The sequence below is a fragment of the Aethalodelphis obliquidens genome, unplaced genomic scaffold (genome assembly GCF_003676395.1).
Source record: "Aethalodelphis obliquidens isolate GAN/ISIS:26980383/991018 unplaced genomic scaffold, ASM367639v1 scaffold90, whole genome shotgun sequence".
Taxonomy (NCBI): Eukaryota; Metazoa; Chordata; class Mammalia; order Artiodactyla; family Delphinidae; genus Aethalodelphis; species Aethalodelphis obliquidens.
In genome coordinates this window covers 3,358,442-3,367,269 of record NW_020838034.1, presented here as the reverse complement: position 1 = coordinate 3,367,269, position 8,828 = coordinate 3,358,442, and the positions used below count along the sequence as shown (strand labels likewise).

Here is an 8,828-nt window from a genome sequence, read left to right as displayed (position 1 = left end):
TAGAGAACGGACTTGAGGTTATGGGGAGGGGGAAGGGTGAGCTGTGACAGGGCGAGAGAGAGTCATGGGCATATACACACTAACAAACGCAGTAAGGTAGATAGCTAGTGGGAAGCAGCCGCATGGCACAGGGATATTGGCTCGGTGCTTTGTGACAGCCTGGAGGGGTGGGATGGGGAGGGTGGGAGGGAGGGAGATGCAACAGGGAAGACATATGGGAACATATGTTTATGTATGACTGATTCACTTTGTTATAAAGCAGAAACTAACACACCATTGTAAAGCAATTATACCCCAATAAAGATGTTAAAAAAAAAAAAATTCACATATAACTTTACAATCAGCCCCCTGTATTCATAGTTCCACCTCCACGGGTTCAAACATCCATGGATCATACAGTACTGTTGTACACGTCTGTTGAAGAAAATCAGCATATATGTGGACCTGCGCAGTTCAAACTCATCTGGTTCAAGGGTCAACTGTACTTTGATGTGTTCACCATGTGTTCAGAGTCTGACATGTAGATTCTTAGCCAAAACCCAGAATCTCCATTTCATCCATTGCCCTTTTGCCTTGGGGATGCAAAATCTTGATAATAAATGTTAAAAGACACTGGTAAACAAAACCAGAATGCTTATTTATTAATTTACAGTGAGAAGTACACTTGCTAACTGGGCTAGATATCCCTGTTAGCTTGACCAGGGCATCCTCTTCCCAAAGATAGGCCACATTGGAAGCCGAGTTACCACTGGACCACATGGGAAGCCCTGAGTCAGGGCAGGTAAGCAGATGCTGCCGGAATGGATCCCAGTGGCCTTCTCATCTGAGCTCTCCATATCCGTGGTAGGACTTACCTGCCCGGGGCATGGGATTCTCCTGCCAGCCTGTTGGAGCACTTCCTTTGCCTCTGTCACTCATCTCCCTTTACGCCACATTTCTTATTAACCATCCTTCTGATTGACATTCTTTCTTTGGTCACGTGCATATGTGAGATTAAGACTTGCCTTGATCTCAACTGGAATTACTATATCTCTCCCGTGATCCAGATATATAGTGTTTTATTTAATCTCCAAAAGTAAAAAAAAAATCCCTCCAAAACATCTACCCTTATTTCTGTCATTTCCAAATTGTAGTAGAGGATGTGGAGGGTGAAGACACTCCCTCAATACACCACCTGCCACCAGGTGAGCCACCAAATAGCTTTTGCAAATAGACTAAAAGAGAAAAGCTATAAACTGGTTAATGGAATTCTGTGGCTCTCAGGGCTGGAAACATCACCTAATTTATCACTTACCCTTTCAGCAAGATCCTCTCATATTTAAAACAGCCAAACAACAATAATAACAAGAAAAACTCTTAAGAGAATATAGTGCATAATTAATGTCTATTCCATTTTAAATCTTTATTAAATGGACAATTTCTAGAAAAATATGATTTGATAAAATTGATCTACATGTGTGTATAAACTTTAAAAATGAACATAGAAAATATTATAAAACTTACATAAGTGTTTTCTCCTTTGATGACATAAAAGGCAAAGCCTATTCACAAAGCCTAATGTGAATTCCTCACATCTTTAAAGAATAGATAATTTTTGTGCTAGCAATTTTTTTTTTAACTTGGCAGAAGATAGAAAGCATTCATTTATGATTCAGAAAACTTGACAAAGCATGAAAAAGGAAATAAAGTCCCAACCTAGTTGTCCAGCCTGCTTGGACACTTGTAATTTCCCTTCTTCTGCTGGAGATTTTCCTTGGTGAGCTCCATTTCCAGCTTCCCAAGGAGGCTGAGGAACAGAAGAGCTTTTGCCAGTATCGTCCACAATAATGGAAATAAGAATAGAGTTGTAGTCTCTGTTGGGTCAGAAACAGAGAGGGCGTGAGAAGCTTCGGGGTGATGGATCCTGGGCTGGCCATGCTCCCTGTGGTGTATCACCTCAACAGAAGGCACTCTACTCCAGCTGATGGTTCTGGAGAAACTGGGACTTTAGGGCTCAAAATAATCTGATTTTGCCAAGAAGTTTTCCTAGAATCTAAGAATGTCCATGTTGGAAGAAAACTCATTAGGGAGTCTGACCCCATTCTGAGCTTTATAACTACCCACCAAGTGATTTTACCTGTAGTTACACTCCACCAGTGACATGAGGTCACTGTGCCCCAAAGCATCTATTCCAGTTTTGGATGACTGACTATAGAAAACTCTCCTCTAATATCATGAGTCAAAACCTACCTCTCCTTATTTGCTCATTACAAATATGATTCCTTGTCTACTCAGTGGCCCTTCAAGTGGGATTTAGAGCAGAGCAGAGGTAAACATCAGTGCCTGGTACAGCCGTCGTACCTCCTCCCATAATTTCCTGGGTCATATGCCAACCTTTATTATCTCTGATTCCCATCTCATCTGGTACTGTCCCAAGGGCTGGGGAGGTTGGAATCATACTACTTGACAATGATGAGCACCAACCTACCATACCCCCAATCTCCTGGGAAATGAATGTCCACAGAGGTGGGCACACTCACTTTGCCAGGCACGCTCTTAATCCCAAGAGAGTTCCCCAAGGTCTAAGGTGGTAGTTTTCTGGTCCACATGGTTGTTGACCACACAGGTGAGGCTGGAGTCAGTCTGGCTTAGGGGCAGGCTCAGAGCTTGGTCCCAGTGTTCCTCTGTTCTAGCTCCCTGGGGAGGCCCTTGCTTACCCAGGTCACCTTCAGGTCCTCTGTGGCCCTGCACTCCAGGGTGACATTGCACCATCCTGGTGTGATGGATACTTAGTCGGCCAGGATCTAGGAAAGGGGCACAGGCTCTGGGGCAGGAGGGAAAAAAAGCTTATTATTGTATTTGTAGAGCATGTTACTCACCCACTATCATGTAGTTTCTGAGCAGTCAGCTGGGAAGGCAGGGCATTTCACAGCCAAAGAAACTGAGGCCTAGAGACGTGAAATAGTTTGCAAAATTATATAATCAGAAAGTGATACTGAATCTCAGTTTTAGAGAAGGGAAGGCAGCCAGTCTATCAACTCTCTTCACTACCCGTACCCCCAACTGTTACCACACACGGCTGAAATCACACCTGCTTGCCCTCCACATGCATTACCAGAACCTTCACAATCTCCATAGCACAGAGGGTATAATGAAACTTCTTGGGCAAATACTTCCCATGGGTAGAATTTTTAAAGAAGGTTCTGAAAACTGATTTGAGAGTCTTAACCCTCTCTCACCCAAACTGAAGACATACAAAGTTTAGGATTTGGAGATAAGCAGAAAGAGATTTTATTTGGAGAGAGCTGTGTGGCTTTGAGTCCCTTTCTAACCTGATGGGTGCCTACCTCTCACCTCAACATGGTGATAGGGGCTTCAGTGAGACGATTCTGAGAACTTGATGTGTGTCCTCTGCAGCTTGGGGATGCACTGGACAAGTGTCTCACTTATACCTGAGAAACTGAAGGGATAAAATGCTTCAGAAACAGCCTATAGTAGTAAAATATTGGCTGCCAATAGGGAAGACATTGCAAAGGCATTGATGAGTGAAATGAACATGATTTTTATCAACTAGAAGTAGGGCCTTAAAAGAACTTTGACAAGAAGGGCATCTGGAGAGGCAACAGATTCCCAACAAAGAGAATCTTGGCTGGTCCATGTGGAAATGGACCAGCCAAAACCAGCAACCATAGAGAAAAATATAGGTGGTCATTCTGAGAGTGTCACCTGTGACAGGGTGGGTGAGATCCCCAGCATGGGAGAGGAGAGGTATCCAAGGAAACTATGAAAATGCCCCGTGAGAAAAAGAACCAGTAGCCTAAATGCTACCATACCCAGAGAACCCAAGTGCTAGATCTCCACAACAGGATGAGTCAAGGAAGGTCCTTCCTGTTGCCTCCACCTTCCATCTTCCCTACTGCTCCTTCTTCACTCCCTGTCCCTGTAGAGTGGGGAAGAGAGCTCAGTTTATTTTGCTGTTCTCTGTGATCCTTGTGGGCCTTTGCCAAGGAAATCTGCCCTGGTCTTTTGGTCTCACTCTCTACCTTCTGCTGCATCTGCTGCTGATGTGTCTGTTCCTGCTTGTCTTGGGCTAGTGTGGGCGACACTGGTGACGTCCTTGGTCCCTGCCACGGCCTCCTCTGTAGTGAGGTCGCTGCACTCTGACCTTTCTTATTTCTGAACTCAGGCACCTTCTGGCCCATGGCCCCTCTCAGCACCTCATGTCCCCTATAGGAGCCCACGAGAACGTCTGAACCTCCCCAACATGGAACACAAGCTAAGGGGAACTTGTAGCACTTCTCGAGGCCCTTTAAAGCCCAAACACACAAACACACATGGCCCAGTTTACTAAACATGACTCCCTAGGAGGCGGTACTACCCTCCCAAAGAAGAAGGAAGTAGGACCGAAGCTGCTTCTGGTTTTGCATTCCGGCTCATCTTATCTGGAATTCCTATCACCTGGCTGGTTCCTCACCCCTGCCACATAGCCTCTTCTGTTGAGCCCCGAGGGAATGGCATGTCACATTCTGTTTAAGTTTTAATTACAGTCTCATCCTTTATGCATTTTGTTTTAAATAAATTTATTTATTTTATTTTTGGCTGCATTGGGTCTTCATTGCTGCATGCAGGCTATCTCTAGTTGCGGCGAGCAGGGGCTACTCTTCGTTGCGGTGCGTGGGCTTCTCATCACGGTGGCTTCTCTTGTTGTGGAGCACGGGCTCTAGGCATGCAGGCTTCAGCAGTTGTGGCTCGCGGGCTCAGTAGTTGTGGCTCGTGGGCTCTAGAGCACAGACTCAGGAGTTGTGGTGCACGGGCTTAGTTGCTCCATGGCATGTGGGATCTTCCCGGACCAGGGCTCAAACCTGTGTCCCCTGCATTGGCAGACGGATTCTTAACCACTGTACCACCAGGGAAGCCCCCTTTATGCATTTTTAATGATTACTTAATTTCAGAAAGATATATAAAACCGCCCTCATGTCCTACCTGGCATCTTTTTAGTTTGTGACTTGCCAAATGAACTCGCTTCTCTTAGTCTACAATCTTGGTTTGGGAGCACACAAATCTCTTTTGTTCTGTCAATAAAATACGGCTCTTGCCTATTTTGGAAGTCAAAAGATGAACACGGATTTGCACATTCTCAGCGGGGTTCTGGCCTCTGCCTTAAGCATGGCTGTCTCAGCCCCAAGTGTTGGAGGGTGTGGGAGCAATGATTACAGGAGTGGAAAAAATACTTTGGAATCCTCCAGAGGAGAAGGCACATGAACTGACTCAGGAGTTCCTCCTTACAGCCTAACCACACACAAAACTTGATTAAATGTAATTAAAATGTTTTAATTATGCCACTTAAGTTCAGAAACAAAAGGGAACTCAGTGTTGAAGAGCTGAGTGGAATTTGAAGTTCTGGTGTCCCAGTGGGTTATCAGAACCAGAAATATACCTTAGAGGCCAATGTTACACGTCTGTAAGTGGGGGTGAAGTGTAAGCGTGGCCTTGAGCTTGTAGGGATGCTGCAAAAAGATAAGAGGCTGGGTGAATTAGGGTAAGAAAATGTCTGTCTTCTGTCATGGGAAACCAGCATGGAGGTTGCAACCTGCCCTGTTCCATGAGAGGGATGTGAGAAATTGGAATCCAAGCCTTCATTGTGTGTGGGTGTGGATGTGAATTCTAACTACATGCTAGAAATCAGAGCCCAGAAGCTATCTTAAAAACAGGTGGCGCTTATAAAGACCCAAGCTGGGGCAAATACTAAATTGATTCATGGGGAGACTTCCACATCAGGGTACATGTGTGGACTAACTGCTCAAAAGGATTAAGGAAGGAATCAAGCCTATAATGCAAAAATAAACACTTTGAAGAAATAACAGACATAAGGGAGTGGGAAAAAGAAGAAATCTTGAGCAAATAAATAGGTAAAAGATATTTGTAAATCTAATGTCATTAAGAGATATTTAAAAAATAAAATTGGCAAGACTCACTGATGGGTTGGCTGTGGACTTGAGGTAGAAAAAGATGTCAAGGATGATAGCATGGATGCATCATTGACTATAGGGTGGGAGACACTCAAGGAAGACCAGGCTTAGGTGCTCAATGTTGAACCTATTGAGCGTGAGATGACTTGAGATACACAAAGGGAGCTGTCAGTACAGTTGGGTTTAAAAATTTAGAGCTGAAACGTCTCTAGACCTAAAGTTCAAAAGATTCTAGGGAACCATGTCCTAGGGAATCACATTCACATTGATGGGTAGAGACCCAATATGGAGCTGTGTCATCACGAGGCTAAAATGCCCGAAAACTTTATGTAGAAAAAAAAGATAAAATGAAGTTCAGAGGAGGGAGAGGTCACTTCTGGCTGGTGCAATCAGGAAAGACTTCATGAGGGAGGTGTCTTGTGGACTGCTTCCTCAGGCTGAAGCATCCCAGTCCCTTCAGCTCCCCTCGATATGATCTGAAGAGGTCACCTTCAGGACCTACATCAGTGGGGTCAGCATAGTGCCCATTTGTACCTGAGCTATCCAGGTCAGCCTCCTTCCAAATTCAAGGCTCTTCCTTATGTCTGTTCTTGTCCACATCCCACAACTTCCTGCTGCTTGTCCAGTCCAGGAGACAGTTTTATCAGTACTTTCATCATGCTGCCAGGCAGAGCATGCCCTCAGTAAAAGCTGTACACCCTGACATGGGTCCATGGAGATAGACTGAGAAGAGATGGATGAGATTAGCTGAATGGGAATGGTCCCTCCAAACTAGTCATGACACAAATGGCTCAGCTGGTCCAAGGCCCCGGCGCTCACATATCAGTAACAGGAGGGCACAGAAGTCCACACTTACCCTCTCTGAGCTCCAGCTCCCTCCATTATGTATCCACGGGATCCTGAGTATATTAAGGTCACTACTGTCTCGAGGAAGAGGAATTAAAGCTAGCCTGTCCCAGTTGTATGTGTTGACTGAGGTGGGATGTTCTGTCTGCTGAGGGAATCTTTCTGGCGTGCAGAAGCCAGATTAGGTTACAAGTTCTGTTGCAGCCATGAGTGACTCTTGAGTCATGAGTAGCAGTTGCCCTTTCCAAGAGTCACACCCAGGAAGTGCCCTCTCTCCCACGTAAGTCTGGCCAGCGCCCTCCAAGTGAGAGCTCTTTCTGCCCTCACTGCTCCCCAGCCCTTGGCCCATGGCAGACGTGGGAGAGCAGTAGGCTTGAGGCAGAAGAGGTTCTGGCTGTGGTGGGCAGTGTTACAGCAACCCCACGGAGTCACGTGGGTTAGGAGTCTAGGTCTCTCTTCTAAGGACAAAGAGTAGGGAGGTGAAGCAGCAAAGGTGGTCTGAAGGTGCTCATGAATTTCTTGCAGTCTATGGTGGAGGGTAAGGGTGACAAGGCTATCCCTGAAGGCCAAGGCCTGGGCATGGCGGTGAAAGCTGAGGTCCCCGTGCAGCTGCTCCAGAGCCCTTCCCTACAGCGGGAAAAAGCCAAGTCCTTGGACACGCTCACTGGCAACTTCCTAAGAAGTCACTACTACAGTTATTACCAGAGCTCTGAGAAATCACTTTCTGGTCCACGCAGGGCCACTTCCGCGGGCGTGGCACAACCATGGAGGCTGAGCAGGACCCACTCGTGTGCCCACCACCATAGACCAAGACTTTGTCCCACCTCTCAGCAACTAACTTTTGCCTTTTCTCAAGCAGGAGTAAAGTACCTTTCTGATTAGTCTTTCTAAGCCTTGAAGGACCCTGTTGACGCTGCATTTAGCTGCATTTACATGACTCAGGAAGGCTACATACATGACTTTTAGCTGAAGATTTTCTGTCAGAGCTCATACCAAGGAGCAGCCAGAGCCTTCTTTGGGCTAAGAAAGGGCAGGGGGTTTTAACCTTCCCTGTAATAGAGAGTCTGACTCCATTTTTGATGTTTGACTTGCCCCCTCCAGCTTTACTAAGGTATAATTGATATTAAAAACTGTACATAATTAATAAATACAAATAGATGAGTTTGAACATATGTACACACTTGTGTTACCTTCACCACAATCTAGGTAATGTTTATTACCAAACATCACCTCTAAAAGTTTTCTTGTGCCCTTTTAGTGTGTGTGTGTGCGTGTGTGTGTGCGTGTGCGTGTGTGTGTGTGCGTGTGTGTATGCAAGGTAAGAAAGATGAGATCTACCCTCTTAACAAATTTCCAGTACACAATACCTTCTTGTTATCTATAGGCACTCTGTTCTACAGCAGGTCTCTGGAACATACTCATCTTGTGTAAGTCTAACTTTACACCCACTGAATAACAACTCCTCATGTTCTCCTACCCCCAACCCCCGAAAACCAACATTCTATTGTCATCTTCTATACTTTGTGACTGTTTTAGGTACCTTATAAGTGAAATCATGCAGTGTTTGTCATTCTGTGACTGGCTTATTTCACTAAGTATAATGTCTTACAGGTGCATCCATGTTATCACAAATAGTAGGATTTCGTCCTTTTTTAAGGCTGAATAATAGTCCAGTGTATGCATATACCACATTTCCTTTATCCATTTACCTTGATGGACAAGGACACTTGTCCAAGTGTTGATGGACACTTGGGTTGTCTCCATATTTTGGTTATTGTGGAAAATGCTGCGATGAACACAGGAGTGCAGATATCTATTCAAGGTCCTGATACCAATGCTTTTGGATATATACCCAGAAGTGAGATTGCTAAATCATTTGACACACTCATTCAGGACCTACAGATCCTCACAAAGGAGCTCACAAAGAGGTGGACCATTGCCCCACACACATTACAAGACCCTTCCGCTTTTGTTAAGTTTCTAAAAATTATTTGGGAAGTCAAGGGTTGCTCCATCCTTGGCACTATCAAGAAA

The 8,828-nt window shown here is 45.1% G+C and overlaps 1 long non-coding RNA gene across 2 annotated transcripts; it reads right to left on the bottom strand.

Annotated features, from left to right (window-relative positions):
- Window positions 1-490: 490 nt before the first annotated feature.
- Window positions 491-8,399, bottom strand: LOC113613902 (uncharacterized). 2 transcript variants are annotated; one of them, XR_003430406.1, is made up of 4 exons: window positions 6,805-8,399; window positions 6,483-6,671; window positions 2,520-3,439; window positions 491-1,853 (listed from the first exon to the last, which is right to left on the bottom strand). It is a non-coding gene; the product is annotated as an uncharacterized LOC113613902 (long non-coding RNA). The 2 variants fall into 2 exon arrangements; XR_003430405.1 differs by having other exon boundaries at window positions 491-3,439; window positions 6,805-8,398.
- Between the last annotated feature and the right edge of the window lie 429 nt (window positions 8,400-8,828).